We start from the raw sequence: 25,391 nt of genomic DNA on the forward strand, positions 1-25,391 counted from the left end.
CCAACAGTTAGATCCCCAAAATCCCTATTCAGCTGTTGCCTAATCCTGTAGGTGCCTAGATTCTGTAGAATCCAAATGTATTAATGTTAAACTTCCCAATACCTACATGTCTTTTTACTTGGAAGTGCTTCAGGTGGTGCTTATCTCTTTCCTGGTCATGCAACAGATGTTCTCAGAACATTTGCAGTTTTCTCCTTCACAATATGCAGCAGCCTCTTTCTTTGAAAATGGTAAAATGCTCCTTGCACAGTAATTCAGAGGTTAAATTCTTGGGAAGAGAGTGACAGAGGAGCAGGTTCAATTTATCCTCTTCTCACTGGTCTTCAACTCTACATCCCCTTCTCCCCAAGATAATGACTTACCCAGCACTCTTGCTGTAACAATCCTAGCCATGTGCTTTTCTGCTTACTTGCTTTTACTGTTTTCTCTTCCCACTACATCATGAAAGAGTATCTTAAGCCTGGGTTAATTATATAAGAAGGATATACTGCTTATTTTCAGGAAAGGTCTAGGACTCTAAAGCTATGATAGACAGCAACACCTCCTTGCAGACATGGGTAAGTCACTCAGAATATTCCAGGTCATTCTGGACATGGATATTACAATGCCTATGGACCAGGTTTAGATCTGAAGACTTAATAATTACTTTTCCCATAGATTCATAAAGGTATTTTTCAGGTATTTGGTAAATACCAGTCATCTTAATGTAGTAGCAAGAAATCTGGATTGTGAAAACATTAGGAAATGAAAACAATTGAATTAGAAATCTTTTTTCTTCTGATATTGCTCAGTAAGAATTCCACAGTGGATTCTGAATGGATGGAGTCTCAGGGTTCTCTCTATCTTACTCTATTGCATGTTTTCCTACTCCTGGATTGTCAGTAAAAATGCTTGTGAATGTAAAATGCAATCAAATTGAAAAAATGATTACATTGGGATGCAGCATTAGAACTGCTTAAAAATTAACTTCCAAGTTCTTTGTTATTTCCTTCATCTTGTAATTATGAATTGCCAGGAACTTGGCTGGTCCACACAGAAATCTCAAGGTAAAAAATAGTAGTCAAGTTACAAAGTCAGACACTGTAAAGATAGGCAACAGTGGAACTAGGGAAAGCATATGAAATCTGAGGCAGGTACTTTTCTAAGTATCCATTGTGAGACAGTCTTTGTGATCACAATGCTTTTTGCTTTTTTTTTTTTTTTTTTTTTTTTTTTTGTCCTGAACACTGTTCTATGGAGATGAGATTGGGCAAGCAGAGATTGGGCAAGCAGCACCATTAGTGTGTTTATTATCAGAATGATAACGATGTAGGATGGGATGGTGTTTGTAGTCCACAGATGGGGTGTCCCAACATTATCCGACTCAGAGCTTGTTCTAGAACATTTCCCCCCTCACTCACCATTAATGCATTGCCATTATATAAACTACACATGGTTTAAACCTCAAAGAGCAAGAAAGTGCTCCTCTGTTGCATTCCCTATATGCAGGGTGAAATCAATACTGAAAGACCATATAAATGCATGGGATTTCAGGAAGGTAAATGTTGATAAGAAAGGCAAGGCCTAATTATGATGTAGGAGATGATGACAATAATGATAAAACAATGTCCCTAGGCAGTCAGCTGTTGAGGATCAGTCTCCTGTTATAGCATAATGGGAGTGTGATATACTTAAGGTATCCATGTAATAACTTGATAAGACTGTAGCAGTATGAAAACAAGATCAGATTACAAATAAATAACACCTAAAGTAGGAAACATTAAAATCCCTCAATAACAGAAAAAGTATGAAGAGCCCACCATTATGTCTGTTGGAAACTTCTCTTAAATTTACAGGTTTTTTGAGCACATGTATGTTTTGGTTTTGTGTCAATACATTTGTCCATATGACCTCTTTAGGAAAGATAGATCATGGAAAGTTCTTAATATAGGAGTGTTAAATGTCTTTTACTATATTCAAAAAAAAAGTATTTTTAAACCTTGAATTAAAAAAAAAAAAAAAAAAAGGGAAACGACAGCTATTATCAATGCTTGCTGGCATGTCTACTCTAATGGAACAAAGGACATAGAAATGCTCAAAAAAAAATTCTGGGTTTAATTTAAGGCTCCTGATATAAAATTAGGGCTGGGAAAACTGAACATTTGTAAGCAGCAGACTTCCCATAATTTGGACATGAATAACAAGAGGAGCTGGCCTACTGTGCCTGTTACTGAAAACACTTAGTTGCTTTGAAAGAAAAAAGCCGTTTGCTTGGCAGTCATGTTGAGATAACTAGTAAATAAACCTCTGTGTTTTGTTTGGTGTCAGGATTGGTTTGAACACTTGGTTTTGATTATCCATGTTTTCTGTTAGATGCTCTGAACTCTTTGCCTGAGACATATGCAGTGCCAATACAATTCATAGTAGTACAAGTTCATGCAAAGCTGCAGTGTTAAACTCTAAACGGCAAAATGGTATCAGTGATAGCAATCCTCTATCTTGATCCTGCTAGGAGTTTCTGATGTTTATACCTCACACTACCTTGATCTGTGTTTTGGAGAAACAATACTAATAACTTGGGACATTATTGTATTTAGTGTTTTACGTGCATGGGGTAGAGTCTGTAGTTTCAATCAGATATTCATGGCCAAATGGAAGTAATGGAGATTAACAACAATGTAGAAAAATGTCACCTACTTATCTGTTACTATCTCTCTACCTACATATAGATGCGCTTCGGATTTGAGTTTCTAAACTGTCTTTGGTTTGAGTCTAAATATGAAACTTATTTTAGTCTAACACCTAAAACTCTGCATTAAAGTGAGAATGTGTGTCTGTGAAATGTTTGTGAAGTGTTTTTTTTTCATGTAGGTGTTGAAGGTTATTTTTGTTACGTTCATTCCAATTCTTTCTGGATTTTTTCTGATATTTTTATTATTGCTAACTATTTCCATCGTGTTATTTAAACTGTAGTATTTTTTGTATCTGTATTTTCCAAGTTAGTTTAACACTATGCCATTAAAAACAGCCGTGACTCCTTAACTATCAGTATTTTCCCCTGTTTCCCCTGTTCCTAACTGTTTTTTCCCCTCCTTATTCTCTGCTGTCAGCCTTCTTCTGACTCTAGTCTTGCAGAAATAATTAAGTCTAGTATGTATGACTCTGAACCTACAAGCAAAATGCTCAGGTCGGTTTAGAAACTATTAAGAGAAATCTAATGGGTTGACAAGCTCCAGCTACTGGGTTAATTAGGGTATGCTCTGCTACTTCTTCTGTGAAACAATAGTCTTATATTGGATCCCTGCAAATTGAAGTGCTAAAGTTGATGGTATATCGATGTGGTGTAACAGTCTGCTGTGTCCTTATCCTGTGGAGTAATAGCAGAGAACATTGGCTCCTCCTGTATTAAAAGAACTCAGCCAAAGATGTGAAGAGAAGGAAAAAGAAGTTGTAAGGTGTATCATACTTCATGGTGTTGCAGTCATGGATGCTTTTCCTCTTCAAAGTATTAGCAATATTAAATCTGATCTCTCTTGTTTTCCCTAAAAGGCCCTTTGGAGGTCCCATATGTGCATTATGAGCTTTCTCCATCCTCCAATGAAATCCAAAATGGATTTGATATTTCTCCCAGGCGTCTCTCAAGTATTTGAGTTAAGTAGGTGTTAACAAAAATAACTCGAAGCATTAAACAGTCCAAAAAATAAACCACTTCCCTTCTCTATTAATTAGGTTTTACTTATATGCTACTGTGGTCATAATCTCACCTGTTCTCCAGCCATCCATAATCTTCCAGGAAAAATTGGGTAGATTTCCTCCTGCAAATAACTGGCAGAACTCCCTCCTTTATATATATGTGTGTATATATATATATGCATATATATATTCTTTTTTTTTTTTTAATTTTAAAAAAAGATTCATTTTTCTAAAGTTTCTACTTTGTAGACTGTCTTTAAAATTGACTGTGAGTGGTGATTCCAGATGTAGCTATACTAGTAACTGTCATTTTTTTTTTTTTTTTTTTTCTAACAGGGGCATCATAACCTTCCGTTTCTTTGCCAGTCAGTGAAGTGTTAGTAGATGGCTTTTCACATAGCCATGCAGCCAATAAAAGCTAGTACTATTTTATTTTCATACAGTCTTCAAGCCTTCCTTGATGTATTGTTAATTCTAATCCACAAGCCCTATTCCACTCTGCCTAAGACCAAAAGACATTTTGTGATAAATTTCCAAGGAGCTGGAAGTGGGGAGCTTTTCTTGGAAAACCCTTTTCTCTGCAGTTTGCTTCTCCTAGAATTCTCCATTGAAGCAAAGATTTTCCTTGTTGTAACACATTGCAGAATATCTTTACCCCATCATTAACTGCAGTTTTGTAATCACAGGAATTGAGTTCACTGGCTATCGTTATAACCCATCTTTGTCCTTTGAGGCTACTGCTTCCAGCACCACAAAATAGATCATTTTAATATAGAAATAATAAAATTATGTAATAAAAACAATTATGTAATCTCACAATTATTTAAAATTAAATATATTTTCTACTTTTTTATTCATCTTGTGATTACACAACATGCCAGAAAGGTTAGTTTGCATCATGTAAACTGACTGTGCTGGAAAGTACTGTTTTATTTGGTACATGAATATATTCTTCTGAAGAGTTTGCTAAATTAGTTTGTATGTAGATATTTCACATAACTTCAACTATGCAATCTTGTCATGAGTCTACCACTTGCAAATTTTTCACAATCAGTAAATTCTCATTTTTTGTTAAACAGAGAGTGTGTTAGTTATTCTCCTTCACTCTTCAAAATGAATCATTTTTCATTAAACGTTTTGGCGGGGTTTGATATTCATGGCACTGTAAGGGCTGAACACTCTGCCCACAGACTTGCTGGTGTGAATAGCATTTCCTCTACTTGGTTAAAGCAGTCCAGTTTAGTCACAGACAAAACTAATGCTAGGCATCCTCATCTGTGCAGTCTGGGGAAAGATATGAAAAGGATTTGCCTTTCTGGCAGTGTCAATGCCCATCTTGAATCTTATACTCTTCATACGTGCCATGCCCAGTTGTTTTGACTTTGTCAGCTGGCAATGTGAGTGCGACCTGTATGTTCAACAGTAGGGTGCAAACCCACCATAAGTTTCCTTGTATGGCCCAGCATAATGAAAGAAAGCCATACTGGTTTCTACTCCTGAGTTAGTTAAGTTTATACAAAACGTGGCTTATGGTGTCCTTAGGTGATTTCTTTGGGTCTAACTGTCTGCTCTTTTAACAGAGTAACAGCAGTGACAGGAGAAGCAGCAAATAAAGTATCAGGTAATTTGTGACAAATTTTTCAGTTTCCTGTCCTTTACATAATCCCCATGTCAGTGATCTGCACAAAAAAAGTTTGAAGTGCTTTGAAATCATTCATGTTAGTGTGAAAGCTGAGGTCTGAGGGAATGGTGTTGATGGGGTGTGTTGGTATTTTTGTGCATTTCCCACATGCTTTTCTTGGATCTCTAGGATAAGTGTCTGGAGAGGAAAATATTTTTTCTCCTCCTCCAGGCTGAGAACTGGTAGTGGGTTTACTGGTAGCTGAGTTAATTTTCTTTATATGCCAAAGCATCAATTTGCAAATGTTCCCATTGGGAACTCTTCACTCTTCTCACTTTTAATCCCACTTCTGCAAATGAATTCTACTTGGCTTGTAACCCCAGACATAAGTGCCTTCAGTTTGTTGAAATAAAGCCTGTATTGGTTCTGCAGGTAATTAACAGATTCTACAGGACTTTTCCTTTTCTCTATCATGAAAATTATCCAGTTATCTAAATAACTTAGAGGAGGCTTTCAGGGAAAGTGGATAAGATACCTTTTTCTTGATCTATCAGGTATTCTCAGTACTAAAGTCTAGACACTGCAGTTTATGAGTGTGGGAAGTTCCAGATAGCTATGTTCGTAGCTCCCAAGAGGGATCTCTTTTTGAACTTCCCAGCAGGGATGTCTTTGCCTATTTCGCATGTTGTTCTGTCAACATTTTTGCACTTGCTTACCTGTCCCTGCCACAATTTTTTGTCTCGGAGGTCAGGTTTCTATGCATTAAAAAAATATCTTCTCACAATTGCACATGTGTATTATCCTCCCAGTGGCTCTGTGATGCTCAATGCTATGAGCAAAATCATATCACAAAGGACTATATTTCAAGATACTCCTGTGCAAAAGAGTGCTTTCCACCTTGCCAGTAGTTATGAACCTCCGCTTCCACATTGCTCCACTGGACTCCTTATCCACATCATGTCAAGCAGAAGTAATGTTAGTTTACCCTATTTCATCTCCAACCTCCAGAGCTTATGGAAAATAGCTGAAGACTCTGATAATATTGTAATAATATCCAATAAGTCACCAAAGGTGTTTGAGGGTAAATTCTATCTACTTTTAGACCTAAATACAAGGAAGTAATAAAATCCATACATGGTTAAAAAACACAACAGTGACATCTTGTCCATCTCTTCCTAAATAAGGTATAACCACATAATTACTTAATTTTAATTTACTTTTCATATAGCCCTTACTAGTGAAATAGAAAAATACAAGCAATACTATGTGAAAGAAATAGCACAACTGACTCAACTCATAAATTTCAAAAGTAAAACAAATACAAAGTGAAGACTAATGAGGGCATGGCAAGATGCAGTGGTTGGATCTTATTTCCACTGTAAGGGCAATTAATTGTGATATTCTGAATTCTTGACTTTTGAAACTGAGATAGGACTTCTCACATTTATGGAGAAGTGAGGATGTTCATGATGGAATCTAGACAAAGGAAAAGGAGTATCTGCTAATACTTAAAATAACAGAAATACCGTGGATTAAAATATGGACAGAAACCTTTCCCATGTTCTAACTTGTACAGAAAAAGAAAAAAAAATAATGGAAGAATGATAAATACATTGTGTAGGAACAAACTGCAGGAAGGGATCAAGAAATCTATTCCCCTAGCTATGGCAGGGAAAGGAAGCCAACTGCATGTTGTTGAGCTCAACCTGGGAACTAACTAAGGTTTGACCTGACTCTTTCTTCTGTAAGACTCTTTTAAAAGCTATTTTGAAGAGGAAACTTTGAATTTAGTCATTTGCTGCTGTTTCTTTAGTTATGTCACGATATAAATACTGTAAAAGTTGTCTTTCAGTTAAAATAGCTTTTCTCCATCACTGGTATCTATCCATCTGTATTTGTAGAGAGCAATACTATGTCCTTTCAGACAAGTACTAGTAAATTTTACAGAAAGCAGGGCGTTACTCTGGAGGACATTCCAGGCAGTGTGGAAGAATGCACAGAGAGAGGTCAGTGGGTAGTGGTGCAAAATTAGAAAGTGTCACTTATACAATCTTATTATGGAAGAAAAAAAAAAAAAAAAAAGTACTGGAATTCCTGCAGTATTTTTTTAAACTTCAGATTCTGAAACATTCTATGTGTCTTGAAGTAAAATATGATCTAGTGATAAAATACAATAGTGAATTGCTGTTTTTCAGCCTGCTTTCAATGTTTTCTTTACCTTTGCACATAACTGGCTACTCAGAACCACACATTACCACCCACCTTCTAGGCTGGTATCAACTACACAATTAGAATGTCCTTGCAGGGATCTTTGGTTGAGAGACCATATTATTTCCTTTACTGGCTCATCCCCAGTGACATGTTTGCAAAACATTCCAATTCATTTTTAGGCATAGAATCCATGTTCTGATATGGATGTGACAATCTTTATTTTATAAAGATGGCATGAATACATTTTACTGAATGAAAGGAATTTTTTGTGGTTATTCAGATTGCCACTGAATATCAGAAATTTAGACATCAAAAAAAAAAATAAAAAAAATCCCATGTCTTTGCGTATTTAAAACTCTAGTGAAAAAATGGACATCTTCTCTCAGTCCTTCAGCCTTCTTCTGAAATAATAATGAAGTTGGTGCTGAATCCCACCATTTAACTGTTAACAAAAATCTCAGTACATTCAGTAAGAATTTGGACTTTATGCATTTTATCTCTATTATGTCAAAATGTCTTAAAAGTTGCCTACTGTCAAGGTTGAAATGAGGATTGCGAAGTTACTTCTTTACAGAGCCATCTGTAAAAGAAACTCAACATGATCAATTTGGAGGTTTATCAATCATTTGGAAGAGTTCTTATCTATTTTTGCAATTTTGTGTACCAGCTGCATAAGCTTCTCTGGTAGCAAACCAGGCCAGGGATGAAAATGGTCCAGGGTTCATTTTCCCTCTTTTCTGTCTTTGGTTGGATGCCAAAATCAGTACATGAGGTAACAGACCTATAAGTCCAACCCCATTCCTAACTGCTAGTTCTGCCACAGTTCAGGAGTTTCAATAAATCAAGCACCACCACCCCTGTAGCAGAAGGAGGATATGGCTGTTGAGCAATGCTACACAGGTGATATTTCCAGTTTGGGCTAAGAGCTCTGTCCATCCCAGCAATGCCGGCTGTGGAACGTAATGCAAAAAATTCAGTGCAGTAACATATTGGCTGCAGGTATAGATTTTAAACCTTGAAAACTTCAAGCAGCTGCAGCTCCCCCCAGGCCCCCTGCTCCTGTGTGGGCTCCTCTCCATGGGCTGCAGCTCCGGCCCAGGGCCTGCTCCTGCGGGGGCTCTCCATGGGCCACAGCCTCCTCCAGGCCACATCCACCTGCTCCACCGGGGGCTCCTCCACGGGCCTAAGGGGAAATTCTGCATGCCTGGAGCACCTCCTGCCCTCCTCCTGCACTGACCTGGGGGGGGGGGGGGGGGGGGGGGGCACAGGGCTGGTTCACATTTTCTCACTTCTTTCTCCTAGTTGCTGTCACACAGTAGTTTATTTTCCCCCTTTCTTCAGTATGCTCTCCCAGAGGCACAATCAGCATTGCTCATGGCTCGTCTCTGGCCAGCAGCACGTCCCTTTTGGAGCAGCTGGAGCTGGCTCTGATCTGACATGGGGCAGCTGCTAGGCTCTGCTCACAGAGACCAGCCATGCAGCCCCTCACTACCAAAGCCCTTCTGTGTCAACCCAATACAAAATTTCTTTGTTGGATGAGTGACCGTAATACATCTTCTGGACTTACAAATCTGTAAGCCCTTTTGTTGAGTTTTCTGTGGTATGAACTTTGAGGAGCCCTGATGGTTTTGAGATGTCCCTTCCAGCTTCAGTGATTCCACAATTCTGTAAAGTACTTTTTGCAAGTTGCAGCTGCAACCAGAGCAAGCTCTGTCTTCTCGTCTTCTACTCTTCTCCTGGACAGCCTTATCTATTAACTGATACCAGATTCTTTCCATTTACAAATAAATCGGCTTACCTATGGCTTTGATTAAAAGAGTAGTTTGACACAGCATCTTGTAGAGAAGGGCAAGTTTCAGGAACTAGATCTCCCCAATTCTTAGTCTCAGAACTGATGGAAAAGCTCATGATGTGGATGAAATCATCATTTGTCTCTTTCACCATGACCCACCTCAGAGAATTTGGAAAAAGAAAAGAAGGGGCCCTCCCTGTAAAAGCTAAATAAATTCTTCTAAAAGAAGTCTTCCCTTCAAAACATTCATATTTGTGCAAACTTCTGACAGTTCTTTAAGGCATCTGGATGACAGCTGCACTTTATTTTGTTTGTTTGTTTTCACCCCAGTTTTTAAAAATAAATGAATTACCATTTGATGTTACATGTCTTCCTAGGGTCTCCCTCTCCCAGGTCACTGTAGTAATAATACTGGTGTTAAGAAAAGAGGAAATTTGCTTCTTTCTTCTTGGCTGATTTTTGTTCTATATTATTTTTTATTGTTATCAAGGGTGTGTACAGAAATAAGTCTGTGGAGCAGGCATGGGGAGATAAAATAACTTCTGTGTTTTGAATCTGGGCAAACACAGATGCCTGGTGACAGGAGTATCAGTCTGAGAATAAGTTCTGTCAGCTGTGAAGAACCCTTTCAGATAATTATTATCTGAAAAGACAAAAAACAAACCAACAAACAACAACAACAACAAAAAACAGTGCAATAGAAAACTAGTGGTGTCACAGTAAATCTGTTTCCGTGGGGGATCTCTTGGGTATTCTGGTCTCTTACCCAACCATGTTCAAGTGACTAGTTCAGTGAACTGGTTCTTGCAAAGTCTGATGCTATTAATTCTGCTTGACTTTCCACCCTTCCTGTTTCTCCCACAAAGTCACAGAAGGACTGAGTATTTGCAGGGATAGCTTTTATACCTGACTAATATACTCACCACTATTTTTTTTTTTATTTTACTCTTCAAAGGGGAGTGCAAATTCTTGGCAAACTCAAATGAGGAATTTGCTCATGACTTCATTTTGCAGTGAGCCTTCTCCTACCTTGAACTGCAATGAAAATACCACTCAAGTTGATAGAGAGGGAACTAACTCATTTGCAGACACATTGTTTAAAATGCCTTTTGACATTTTTCAGTGTGTTCTTTAATGTTATAAAGATGGGGATATAGAGATAGATAGGGCCATGTTCTGTCTCTAAGACCCACACAGCCTTGCTGAAGGCTCTGAACAAAGATGTTTCTCTGAATAAAATTACCTTAGTGTCAGAGCATAGCTTCTTTTTATGTCAGATGACTGGTTGCCACAGTGATAGGATAACTCAGTTTTGTCAAAACCTGTAAGAGTCAAAATAATCTCAGCAGATCCACTCTTACTTTGACCTTCTGATTTTCAAGGGATTAGTGGATTAGAGAGCTTGTTCTAGGTCCCAGAACTGAGTTTAGTGGTCTGATAGATCTTGCAGAAGGAGAGTTCAAAAATATTTTCAGCTTCAGTTCTTCTGAGATTTGAAAAATCTGGAAAAACTTCAAATATGTGTCTGAACACACTGTACAATTCTTGGTGCCTTCCTCAGTTATCCTTTGTTCGGGAAGCATAACTGATGCCTCACAGTCTCTCTACATTTGGTCCTTCCTGGGTACTTTGTTTTGAATTGTAGAGGTAATCTGGCTCCTAGCTGAATAGTTAGACACATGCAAACATACAAGAATTTGGGGTATTAAAAAGCTTTCGTTAAACAAAACAAAGTGCTTCTTAGTTCATTTAAAAATAATCATGGTGCTTGATTTACATATACTTTGGAACATCCTCAGAACAACTGTTCCAAATCTATAATTTCAGCTACTGCTTCTGGCACAGTCAGATTTAATTGGGTTAAAAAATGTAATCCTAGAAGTATAAATTCTAAATCTTTGCACATTCCTGGCATTCCAAAAACATGCATACTTTCATAATTTAGCTTTTGTAAGATCAGGCCCAGAGTGCCCTTCTTGCCCACTGGCTTGGAAAAGAGTTGAAGGCCCTTACCATATCATTGCAACAGAGAAGTGAAGGAATTCAGAGTGAACCTAGAGAACCATTAGAAATAAATTCATTCTTTTGCTTCAGCTTTTGAGATTATATATATATATTTCAATTAAAGTCCTCCCTGCTACAATTGCCACTTCAATACTGCTGTACTAAAAGTCTTGACCACCTTTTAGGTCTGTTGTCTTCAAGTCTGTATAGAAATGGGGTATGCATTTATTGACTCTCTAAAGCAAGTATTTTAGTGAAAAAGCATGATATTTGATGCCACTGCTGTGGATGTTGATTGAAACAGGAAGCTTATAGAGTTGATTGTGCTCTACAAAACTCCATGATCACTGTATTTCCCCATGTCCATTCTGGTTTGCCAACCTTCAAAGTAAAAGTAACCAGCACTAGTGTGGCTAGATCAGGGAGGCTAAAGGATCTGTGAAATCTCAGCATTTCAGTGTAATATCAAAAATGGTAGTTTTGCTGCATTTTTAAGTTCTTCCTCTGAGTTAAACATGCTGCATGTACTTATCTGTATATAGACTGCTATTAATGGTATATATATATTGAATCACAGAATTCCGGGCTGGAAAGGACCTTAAAGATCACTAATTCCAATCCCCCTGCTATGGGCAGAGACACCTCCCACTGGACCAGGTTGCTCAAAGCCCCATCCAACCTGGCCTTGAGCACTGCCAGGGATGTGACATCCACAGCGTCCCTGGGCAACCTGTGCCAGTGCCTCACCATCCTCACAGTGAAGAATTTCTTCCTTATATTTAATATAAACCTACCCTTTTTTAGTTTTAAACTATTTTCCTTTGTCCTGTTACTAAAATCCCTGATAAAAGGAGCAGAATGAATTGAAAAGTCAGTGAAGTGTGTCCAAGGAGAACTAAAGTCTTGGCCTCTAAAATACTGGCACACTGCTGACACAATGGGCTGGAGGGCAAATAAAGCAGTTTTACTGGAAAAATACCTTTTGCATATACCTTCCACACTCTGTCTGACCTTTCTGTTTACTTACCTATACGAATTTCTGTAATTTTTTTTCCTTCATGCTATCCTGTAATTATTGCTAGACTCCACCATGATGGTGTTGTCTGCAATGTCTGATGCTACCGCAAAGAGCATTTTCTGTAGTCATTTGTAAAGCTGCTCCCAAACCAAATTTTAACTAAAGGACTGTCATCAGGTTGACAAGAAACAAAACATCCCAAAGGTGATACAGTAGGAGCTGTCACAGAACAACTGAACTTTCTGTCCTCTCAGATGAACACTGGCTTCTCTTGTTTTTATATAGTACCTGATAGCATTGTGACACTTCTTGAAAAAAACATTATAATAATGAGTAATTCTGTTAAAGACTACATGGAGATTATAAAGATTGCTGGAGTGCAGCTCTGCAGAGAGGCACTTGGGAGGAATAACCCCAAGCACCAGTACAGGCTGGGGGCTGACCTGCTGAAAGCAGCCTTGCAGAGAAGGACCGGGGAGTCCTGGTGGACAGCAGGCTGACCATGAGCCAGCACTGTGCCCTTGTGGCCAAGAAGGCCTACGGAATCCTGGGCTGCATTTGGAAGAGTGTTGCCAGCAAGTCAAGGGAGGTGATCCTCGTCCTCTACTCAGCCCTGGTGAGGCCCCACCTGGAGTATTGTGTCCAGTTCTGGGCTCCCCAGTACAAGAGGGACATGGAGCTACTGGATTGAGTCCAGAAGAAGGCTACAAAGATGATGAGAGGACTGGAGCTCCTGTTGTACAAAGACAGGCTGAGAGAACTGGGCCTGTTTAGCCTGGAAAAAAGAAGACTGAGGGGAAGACCTCATTAATGTGTGTAACTATCTGAGGGGAGGGTGTTGAGAAGATGGAGCTGATCTGTTTTCAGTTGTGCCCAGTGACAGGACGAAAGCCAATGGACACAAACTGAAGCACAGGAGATTCCGGCTCAATATGAGGGGGCACTTCTTTACAGTGAGGGTGACAGAGCACTGGGACAGGTTGCCCAGAGAGGTTGTAGAGCCCCCTTTTCTGGAGATTTTCTAAAAAACACGCCTGGGTGCCATCCTGCACAATGTGCTCTTGGCAGGGGGGTTGGGCTAGATCATCTTCAGAAGTCCCTTCCAACCTCAGCCATTCTGTGATTTTGTGATTCTGTGAAAGAACTTGTCTCATTATTATTTATTTCATAGTTCAGTGGAAGTGATCTTCCCCATTGCTGTCAGAAGAAATTGAAAAGTATCATTTGAAGGTGAATAAGAATGAGAATATGACCTAAAATTTTAGTATTTTGGAAAGAAAAAGAAAGATGGCCTGAACAAGGAAGATGGCCTGAACTGAAGTTTGCCTATGAAAATACACCAACATCTGTCAATGAGTCTTTATCCTTCTCTCCTGATGGGAGTTCATATTTTAGGTCTTTTCAGCTTTTTGTTTCTCAGCTAAGACTGCTGAATGCCAGTTACTGTCTGTCCTGAAGGTAGCTGGATTACATTCTTAAAACATCTCGAAAGACCTTACTTTTCACTAACTCGAAAGACAAAAAATGAGGTTTTGTATATGAATTCAGTATTTTGTATGAAAATGTAGGCAACCTTTCTCTATTTTAACCACAATATAAACCAGCACAGAAAACAATGTAGGTTTTGGCATCTGTGTCATGTTAGTTTTGAATGATGAATACATACCAGGTTTGGGAATTACAAAAGCTGCTTGTGTGGTATATTACAGATTTTCCAGTGTATCTCCAAGTACTTGAGCTGTCCATGTCCTAAATTCTCTGTTGTTCTCCTTGGCATTTCCCACTGGGATTTCCCACTAAGCACAAAGAATCTTCCTTTGGGATTCATCTCCCCAGTAGTATATCACTACATGATAAAAATGGAGGGCTATAGGGAACAGTGACACATCATCTTATCTAGAGCTGTTCTGAAACAGAATCAGATATCCTTGCACCTACACAAGAAATATTTTAATGAACTATTCTCCAAGACCTTCAAGAGATGCCATAGCATACTAAAATACCCTATTCCAGTGGTTTAATACATTTTGATTAGAACAGTTTTCTTAATATCAAGCCAATGACACTATTGATGTAGTCTTGTTCAATAATTTCTAATAAAGGTATGGTATGATATATACAAGCAAGTGACAAAGTTCTGTGTTCAATTTTTAACACTTCTTATATAGGTTCTCCCATATAACCATATACTTCCGTTTATTATTATTATTATTATTATTATTATTATTATTATTTTCCCTTTGGATCAAACTCAGTTATCTTTGGAATACTACGTCATTTTTAATAGTCATTACAAGTGTTAAATAAGATTCTTATTTGATAAGAAACTGCAACAGGATTTTTGACACAATCCATTTAGAGCACACAATTCACCTAATCCGGTATCTTATTTCCACAGTGGCCATGAGCAAATGTTGAGAAGAATCTACAAGAAAGAGAGAAAGAGAGAGAGAGAGAGAGAGAGAGAGAGAGAGAAAAAAAAAGAAAGAAAGAAAGAAAAAAAAAAAAAAAAAAAAAGAAAGAAAGAAAGAAAGAAAGAAAGAAAGAAAGAAAGAAAGGAAAAAGAAAGAAAGATAGAAAGAGAAAATTATTGTCAAATATGCCCAAAGGGTATTTGCTTCCTTCCCCTATAGTTGATGTCTTATTCAATGAGTAGTGAGGTTGTGAGTTTTAATCATGTTTTATGCAAGAGAGGGGATTTGTACAATACATGTAACACCATTTTGAGAGTACTCTAATGCCTTTCTCTTTCAGTTAGTCCTGCGGTAACAGTTTTGTAATATATAAAATGCTTGCTTTTATATATTTCCTAATTTCAACATCTTTAAATGAATAGCCTTTTGATTTTGTCAGGTGTATCTTTCATCCCATACTACAGGAAAGAGTAAACAAACAGATAAATGCATTAACTTTCCCAGAACTATTCAAATGTTTTCCTCAAAATCACACCCAGATGTGATCTTTTACTATTTTTTTGCCCATTTTCATTTCTATAATTTCTGGTTTCGTTTAAAGGTATGTCAAGTTTCTTGATATAGCCACAATCTCTTGGTGATGTAACAGGCATAGTTCTGTGTTGCTACAGTACAACACAGCAAGGGGCATAGTACCTTCCTATTCCAAACTGGTGGGAACCTCATATACTCACAGGTGCTTAAAGCCTTTGTGAGCACATTTGTGATGAATTCTTAGTCTAAACAGAAAAACTGAAACTTCCCACAAGCCCTAGTAGTACAGCTCACAGTCACTGCAATATCCCACAGCTTCTACTGAAAACTAACCTAACAGTCATTTAATAGGGTCATTACAGTCTCAAAATTTTGATTCATAACCATTATATTTAAAGAAGTTGTTTTGCTCCTATTTTTCTCATCTGCACCCTGTGATATTACCTCTCTCCTTTACAGGATGTAAAGCTAAAACCAAGATGCTCAGAGTCCAAAGATACCAGAAAGTTTGGCTTAGGTGGTGGTGACCACATAAAAGCTTTAAGTTTTTCCCTGTTTCATGTGGCTTTTTACTAGGCTGGACAATAAAAGCTGTGGGATGAAGCTGAGTAGCACATCCAAACTTACTTTAAAAAAAAGGGAAAAAAAAGCATGGATGCTAATGAGAAAAAAGTGAGTATAAAGAAATGTTTAGTTGAGCATATTTTCTGATTCGATTTTTTTTTTTTTACAATAGTCATAAATAAATCCAATAAAAGTAGTCAATCATTATTACCAATTTTAAGGATGTAACTTTAGAAAGAACTTCAGCCTACATAATTAACAGAGATGGAACCGTATTGATAGACAAGTACAAGACTGTATTGGTTGGCAAATATTTTAGCGTTAGTTTACAAGACTGATCTTCAAAAGTGATAATTCTTAGCTGGTAAACCTGTGAATGAAGAACTGGCCACGAGGAACAGTAGATGCGTAAGAATCTGTGGTCTGAGCAGGCATACTTGGTCAGACCAATTGCCCTCTAACTCACACTCTCTCTCCAACAGAGGCTACAACCAGATGTGTAGGCCAAAGTACATAAATTCAGCAAAACTACAGTGAAGCATCCCTGGAGCAATCTCCCAGTCTGTCATAACTTGTGACTCTGTGACTTCTTGACAGTGTGTGGTATATATGTAACCATCCATAGAATTCGATGCCTTGAAATTTATTTTTTATTTTTTTAGAAAGTTTTGTAACTTGTCTATTTTCCTCCTTTTTTCTGGCCTGTTTGCTGTTTGTCTCTTGAATCATTTCTAAGGTAAGTTGCTTATCTGCTCTAAATATTCAAGGTGCTGTTTATTCAGAGACTTTTCAAAGTCACTTGTGAGACATTTTCCAAAGTTTTGTGTTCTGTAAAATGAACAGTTCAAAATACAGTAAAGTGTTTCTGTGCAGCTCCATAAACTTCAGACAATGTTAGGTTTGTAGTCTAAGACAGTTACCCAAAGTCCCTCTGCTATCATTGGAGAACAACAGAAGCTTCTGGATGGTAATTCATCCCTTTTATTTCAGGCATCCATTTTTGGCTGGAGTCAGTTGCCTGTTGGAGGGCCTGGTCCCTCCCTGAAGGAGGAGTCTGGATGGTCAGCTTAGACAGGCTGCTCTACTTTAACAACTAAAAATAGGTTCCATGAATCCCAGTCTAAGAGCTCATAAACAGTATTTACTTTGAAATTCCATAATTTGGAAAGACATTGTGATCTGAAAGCAAAGGAAGAATAAGCTAATGAAATAGCAATGAACAAGTGTATTAGCACACTTCCAAGGGGCTTCCAAGGGATGAATGAATAAGGCAGCCTGGCAGCAGAAACATAACCCTAGAATATAGAAGTCTGGCTTCAGATCAGACTCAGATAGTCCTCCAGAGGGTCGTTCTGGTCAGGTGTTCTGCTAAGAGTGGAGAAATACTAAAATAGCTGCAAAATTGGGCATATGAAACATAAAGCATTGTGTTCTTACCATGTAGCCTGTGTCTGTTATCCTCAATATGACTGAAAAGCACTGTTTGCTGTAGCTTTCTCTGTATAGGCTACATATGTGGACAGAGAACAGCCAGTTTGAAATTTTCAGGCAAACATTTTTATGTTTTGTTTTGTTTTGTTTCTCATTTGCTTTTTAAACACAGTACTTTTCAACAATCCAGGCATGACTGATGTTGTAAAGTGATGAATCACAATGTGATATGTGAGCCATATTAAGAACTAATTTCCCAAAGAACAGTGGAAAACCAATCAGGAAAACAAAACATTTTTAAAAATTACAATTTTCAAAGACTGGCTAATGTATGCACCTCAAGATTTTAGCATAAATGTTATGACATGACTTGCTTGTGTATTTTATCCTCATCCAACAATTATTTTGATGGTATTAGGAATAAAAAGAAACAAAGCTGTCCAGTCACTAAACCACATGTCCCCTCAACAAAAACATGACAAGACCAGAAGTTTGAAAATGTACCTAGTCATGTTAATATCTAAATCATCACTGCACATCTCTTCCTTCCCCAACCAGCTGTACCTCAAACCCACAGTGGGCATTGTATCAAGTTCTTTGGTGATTCCTATTGTATGATACTGGTGAGGGTTGAGTACTCTTGATATTGGGTCTGAGTGAATTACCTAATTTCTAGTGTTTTACAACTCAGTGGTAGGATTTCTATATGGCACGAATGTGACCTTGAAGGTAGAGAATTGATATGAGTTTTTAGAAACCTTTATTATAATGAGAGATTTCTTAAATGTTCCTCCACAAATGTCCTTCCAGATTTCTTGCTCCTGTGTTATATTAAGGCAGGATGAAGGAATGGGTTATACAGAGGGTCACTGATAGGTGAGTTTACTTGGGACTGGTGTAATTCTAGTGGCCATAGCTAATAGAGGGAACACACAAAGGCATTATGAGTGCCCCATGTGTATAACTACAACCGTAAGTTATTTTTCTGGGCCAGCACGGCTCATTTCTAGATAACAATATAATTGAGCTGATGATACGTATATTTCCAAATTCCACTCTTTTTGGCTTTTAGCTCTTTCTTAAAAATAATGGCAAAAAAGACATTCTGAATAGAGCAGAAATCTTCAAAACAGAACTCAGAAAAACTAGGCTTTGTTTCAAAGTTAATATTCTGGCCAGACTTAAGGGAAGGCTTGTCAGGGTTTGTGCATCCAGCTCAGCCAATTCATGCTTCCAGATGGATATTCATTTTTTGGTTTTGTTTGATAATCTCAGACAGGTCAGAAATAAATATCCATGTTTTGTCTCGTGTTCTGAGTTCATTCAAGCAAAGGGCTGTTAAAGGCAGCAGATCTATGTAAAAAAAAAGCAAGGGGTGCAGATAAGTACAAACTGGAACCATCTTTTTTGTCAAAACTCAGATGTAGTCCTTGAAAAGAAGGAAAGAAAGAAAAAAACTGTATTGAAACAGCCACAGTTTCATTTATTCCATAAAATTCTACTGTACTTAAGATTACTTCAGCTGGGCATTATTAAATACAAACCAGTTAAACACACGTGTCTGCATGACAGTGGGAATTTCATTGCCTGCTCTGACATATTTGTAACCTGGAGACCACTTGCCAGGAAAGTAATAAAATTTCTAAATCTCTCTATATATTCCATATCCTGCAGTGGGTTGTCCAGCCATGGTGTATTTTGAACTGAGGGAACCGGGCATTTGCCTGGATAAAAATGCAGCATCCAGCTGCTGTCATTCCTGACCTTTGCCTTCTACCTTTGTGTTCTGCTCTCAGTTCTTCCTGCATTACAGCACTTTCTCAGCATCAACTTGATTATGCTTTTTGGGGGGGCACCACACAACTATGCAGCTTATAAGCAGCATCTTGCTTATAAATCTGGGATGTTAGGAAGAGGATGGCATTTGACAAATGCTGAAATGAATAGCAACTCTGGCCTGTGAACATGTCCCACAGAGGGCAATGACATTGGAAACAGCTACAGAAATAGAAGAGACTAATTGGAGGAAATCTCTTGTTTTAGCCCAGAAATGGAATTGAAGCCCAAAGCTGGGAAATATCATTGCATTAAATTTTGCTATTCTTTGTTTTTCTGGGGAAATGGTGTAAATTCCCCTTAGAAAAGAGCATGTAACTGACTAGTGGACCCTAGTTTATTTGACCACAGAAGGGCTTCAGCACATAAAAGATTTCAGTGAAGTAATATGCTCCTATAAATCCACATGAAAGGGAAATGATAGCATATTTGGATCCAGAATAGAAAAACCAGATTTTGTGTAAAGTATCTCTTACCACAGCTCAAAATGAAGAGATAGCAGTTAAGACACAAGATTGTTTCAGATTTCCTGAGGCTTGTTGCACTGACAATCCATTGGTGAGAGGGGCGCTGGCCTTTTTCACAGACAAAATGACATTTCTCAGGTTAGTAAACTCTGCCTTCCCATCACATACATTCTACAGCTTCTCAAACTATGCTAAATTTACTTGTTTATTTATTTATTTATGCATATCAGTATATATTTTTCCTCCTGAAAAGGCTGGGATAACCAGAACCTTGGTTTGTCTGTTTACTTGACATTTGTTCCTGTTACCTTTACACAACAGCAAACTTTAGGACTCACAGCCATTCTTTATACATCCTCTCTCGCTGAATAAACACATAGGCCTTTCCCATAATGTTGCACCTCACCTCACTGCACTTCCTCAGTAACAATCTACCTTGGTTCTTGCCCTTCACTATTTTTTTTTTTTTTTTTTTTTTCATAGAAACCCTGTTATTTATTCTGCTCTGCCTTTGTCTGCAGTCAGGCAGACACTGGGGTTGCAAGCTGTGGGAGATCCTTTATTTTCCCCTGCATATATAGTTATTGGAAAGGCCAGCTGGCCTCAGTATGCTGGCTATATGATATCCAGTGTCTGAGAGCAAGAGACACTGAGTACACAAATGCATAACATGGCAGAATGATAGAGAAGAAACTGTTAACAACTTTTTCCTGTCAGCAAAAGGGTGGTCTCTAGAAAATACTTTTTATGATTTGTTTTTGAAAAGAGACAATTCGGTTGCTTTTCAAACAGATGAACAAAATCAGAAATTAAAGGATTTTTACACTGAGAGAGAGAATACATAGGTTTAAAACAACTGGTTTCCCTATAAAGCATGCATCAGACTCATTTGAATTACCTTAAGACACAGAAAGAGAATACCTTTTTCAAGGATGGTCTATTCTTGATTTTTAATCCTTCCTCACATAAAAACTTTACCGAAGACAATGATATTTCAATACATCACTAAGAGGAAAACTCTTAGGATGTAGATAGTCTCATACTTACTGTGGTGTATAAGCATAACCACCTTTTGCTTTTGTACCAGGGGAATCACCACTTTGTAGTCTCAGAGCAATTGTAACTGAAACTGAAGCAGAATCGCCAGCATGTAAAGCAACGCTTCCGCTATCAGTGTGTTGTGTGCTCACCTGGCAGGAAAACGTCTGTTTGATTTTGTTACAGTCCTAACTAGTAGGACTAGGGGTGGAGGGAGGAACACTACATATCTCTGCATTTTCAAAGGGAGGGAAAACAGATAAGAGATGCATGCCAGCTCCCCAGTATTTTAGTAAGTTACGGTTGGTTTCTCTCTCTCTTTAAATTGTGTGCATTTGTCTGACCCCAGCAAGTGGTGTGATGTGCTTTCACCATATGCTGCTTAAACTAACAGTTGTCTTTGGCAGGTAGTATAACTGCTTGGGCTCTTTTATATGTCTGGGGTTCTTATTGTGGTCAGTGTTTCGAGTATAGCCCAACCTAAATGATCTGAGGAGAAAACATGGAAATGAAATGATTTTTTCCAGTAGTGAACAAATGGGCTTAGTAGTTATTAATATTTTACTAGCACTTAAGGCTTTCATTAGAACTTTGAGGGGCCATTGCTAACATTGTTGATGTCTCCATTGTAAAAAAAAAAAAAAAAAAAAAAAAAAAAAGCCTTTAGAAGTTACTATTTGGCTCCTCAAAATGATATTCATATCCAAGTTCATTTCACATTTAATGTCTCTATAAAATTTTGCTATATATATAATTTTACATTGGCATTTGGAATTGATTTTCAGAGACTTTTGTTGCAGCTCCTGCTGCTGGACTCCATAACAAACATTTAAACATTTTTGGTATTTTAAAATTAATTTTTAAGGGTTTGGTCTTTTAAAAATTTATTTTGGAAATGGTTAGTCTTTTTGTCTTTTTATAACCAAAAGACAGTAACTATTTTCATGCGGGCATTTTGGACAGCATCAAATGGACATAAAAGAAGACCTTGTCAGAAGTGCAAGTGGTGTTTGTAACATGACTTAGTGTTACTGGAGGTACAGCTCACACTAGAGCCAGCAGGAGCAACAATTAGTTCAGTGTAACATATTTTTCATAGAGGGAACTAGTATATGAAAGCCTCGGGCACTCCCTTCTGTGCCCCAAACTGCAGTCCATGTGTACAGACAAAGCAGTTTTTTCATTGTATGAATGACCCTTGTGCTGTAATACAGTTTGAGTTAGACACATTTTGTGCAACATTCAGTAAAAGAAAAGAAAGAAATCAGCAGAGTAACAAGCATATGCATTATAATTTTAGAAATCAGATTGCTAAAGAGCAGATTGCTTGATGCTAGTTCCTCTTTAAAGAGGGATAAAAAATGATTCAGAGCTATAAAATGTTTTGGTCAGGTATTTATAAGTCTAGTTGCAAAGTGGTAAAACTGTAAGTCAGCCAAAGCCCATGTTAGTATGATATACTTGTAGTATACATATCAATGAAACAAAAATAACCTGATCCAATTGTCAGTAAAATACATGAAAACTTGATTGTGAAGGGAATTGGACATAACTGAGAAGGAAAGAACAGATATCTCTGTGCAGTTTTCAGAATCCAATGGGATTCCATGAATAAAGCTGGGCTAGGCTGTGTTCTTTTGCACTCAGCACAGAATCTGTACAGCTGTCCTGAAAATAAGTAGAAGCTAAATATAAAAAGGTTGTTCATACCAGTATGGTGGTCTCATTAGCATTAGCCATGCTGAAAAATTTATAGACCACTAATCACATGTATCTGATTATTTTAGCTGCAAAAAGGTAACAATACAAGTAACAAGACTTAAAATATTTAAGCACATAACTAGTGCTCTGCTGAATCAGAGACAAGTTTTGGTTTTATTTTCTTAGCAGTATTTAAATGAACAATTATGCCATGAACATAGATAAGACATAGCTGAAATTGCCTGAACATTTTACAAAAATAGCTTCAAACACATATCGTTGGGAACTTCATGTATACATATGAAAAAACATATATTTTTTAGAAAAATACTAATAGTAATAACTATTTAAAAGAGGGACTTGGGGACTGATATCCTTCATTTTAGCTTATTGCTGTTGTTTTTATACCTGGCTTGTCAAGTTGGACATAAAAAAAACTCTTGTCAAAAAAAGTTGGACAAAAAAAACCACCACCTGTTGTCAAACAAACAAACAAACAAACAAACAAAAAACCTCAGTTGAAATGGCTGCATTGCTTAAGAATACAATGGAGTAGATGTTTCCCACACGATTTTGAAAGCCTAATTCCATCATAACTCTATTCTAGAAAGCTAGAAACTGTAATTCCAGAAGGCTAGATCAGAGAAGTTAATGAAGTGACTAATTAAAAACCTGATAAATTTGCGTATACCTTACTGCATGGATGTCTTTTACATTGAACATCAATACTGAAAAACATTGCCTGAACAGTTTAGTATTAACCTTGACAGGAGCATGACTTGGTTTTTATTGAATAAGCTTAAATATATTATTTATTCTTACATCTTATGGGTAATGATCCATAAAAATTGATGTTTGGGAAACAAAGGTGGAAGAATGCTATTCAGAAAGTCAAGTTTCAGGCCTAGAGTTTATGAAACTGGATTAAATGACAAACCCTGGAGTCTGTTTGAGTCACAGCTGTTTGTATTAATTCATTTTACTACTAAATAATTTTCAAAAAAGGCTGATGATGGAAAAAATATTGTACTTAATAACTGAAGTTCTTTGTTAAGTAATCAAGAAGTCTGAACTCTGGAGGATGACATTTTCTGCAAGCTGAGCAAATGGAATTGAAATGGTGTATTAAATCAGTGCGGGTTTTCCGTAAAGAAGTAAAATTCATCTAAAGAGAGGAAAAGTATTCCTGGTTTATTTTGTTGATTCTGATTTTGTGAAAAAAGTAGTGCAGTTGAGTTATGGACATAAACCAGGTAATTATCCTTTTTAATTCTGGGACATAAATCTGATAAATATTTTCTTTCTAAAATGTAGACTGTCCAAAAACTCCCCCAGGAACCTTTCCATTCCACTTGTGGAAAGAAACCTGTAATTAGACAGGGCCTATTTGTTTTATGAATTAAGTATTGTACATCATACAAAGCCTGTGCAGATTAGTTTCAGTGGGAGTAACAACCATTTCTAAGCAAAGAAGACAGGAACTTCCCTTCTCTCTTACAAAATGCTTGGATAAGGAAACATGTCCCTTTTCATGTAGCCAAGAATCCTGTTTTATCCTTCTGTAAGTAAAAGTTCTGTAAGGAGTCCCTTAGTATCAATAATAACTTTGGTAATCCCTTAGTACCAATAAGTTTGAAAGGTGAGAGAAGGCATCTGCATATATGAACTAGAAAACTAGATTTTTTTCTTTAAACATTTTGATTTATATAAATGAGACCTAAGATTTGAAGGTGAGCTACAAGGAAATAGAAATGAGGTTAGTGCCTTTCAGAAATGCAAAGAATTTCTACTCTTGTTTTCTTTAGCATTGCTGGCACTGAGCTTAGGAGAGCAGAGAAATGGAATGGGAACCTTCTTGGCTCCATTTGTAGGAGGAAAGGTTAGAGACATTGTCTTCTAACTGTTTTTAAACATTTATTTTTTAATTGCTATCAACAAATTAATATTTTCCAATACATGGAGGATCTGATTTTCTGATGTCAGCTTCTTACAAATTCTCCTGCTTATCACAATCCATAGCTTTCTTTCAAAAAGACCTAGAACCAAGAAGATTCTAGAACCAAGTTGTCCTTGGAGAGTCATATTAGGCGAGCCCTGTTGACTAGTAAATGCAAACAGACAGGGAACAATTTCTTCAGCATGCTTTTACCAGTGCAGAATTTTTATATATCTTGTTGACTTTCAAAACAAGTCCTTCTTAACTTTTAGATGTGTTTACACTGTTTATCCACTCTTTAGGGGACTCTATACTGGACTTTTAAAAGGATTTGCCAAAACTCTTCTCAGTCACTTGTGGTGAGGGGTTTGCTCCTCAAAGGTGGAAAGAGTCAAATACAGATCAAGAAGGTCATGTAGAGCTGCTGCTGCCACATTGTTATCTAATGATAGTGGTGGGAGCCAGGAAGACCTGGATAGCACTGTGAAGGGGAATTTTTCACTAGTCAGCCCAGAAAATTCAGTGGCTATATCCATAGTAGTTAATCCAGCAGTGACAGGGCATGCTAGTTAATTGTGCTGGTACTCTGTTATAATGGTATCCATCACAGTCTGGCCCTTACAAGTTTTTTCTCAGCATCAGACTCTTTGCTACTACGCTTCAGAACTCCTTACAGAACTTTTGTTTTTACAGATGGATGGAACAGGATTCTCTGCTACATGGTAGGGATGGAGAAAATTAAGAGCCCTTACCCAAACTATTTCTGTTCACGGTCTGAGACTGACAATTCCCAAACAGGGTGTGTGTTGGCAGGCATCCCCGTCAGGGTAGGAGACTTTACTGGAGTCGACACAAGGTGCTGTGTGCCAGCTAGTTTGGTGCTGCAAAACCGTCTGGGGCATGTCCATTGCCCTAGTATAGGCATAAAATTATTTTTCTCTAACTGCTTGCAGTCTAACACTTACTCTTGAATCATTTGGAAGGGTATTTTCTAATTCTCTCTTCAATGGAAATATAACAAGTTTACACCCAAAGAATCAATATACTGCATTCCTCTTCCATGGATGGAAGAGTTGAATATGGTCCAGTTTCTGAGCTCACAGTCAATGGAAAACACTATGTGACTGAACAAATGAACAAACTTTTACTGCA

The sequence above is a fragment of the Oxyura jamaicensis genome, chromosome Z (assembly GCF_011077185.1).
Source record: "Oxyura jamaicensis isolate SHBP4307 breed ruddy duck chromosome Z, BPBGC_Ojam_1.0, whole genome shotgun sequence".
Taxonomy (NCBI): domain Eukaryota; kingdom Metazoa; phylum Chordata; class Aves; order Anseriformes; family Anatidae; genus Oxyura; species Oxyura jamaicensis.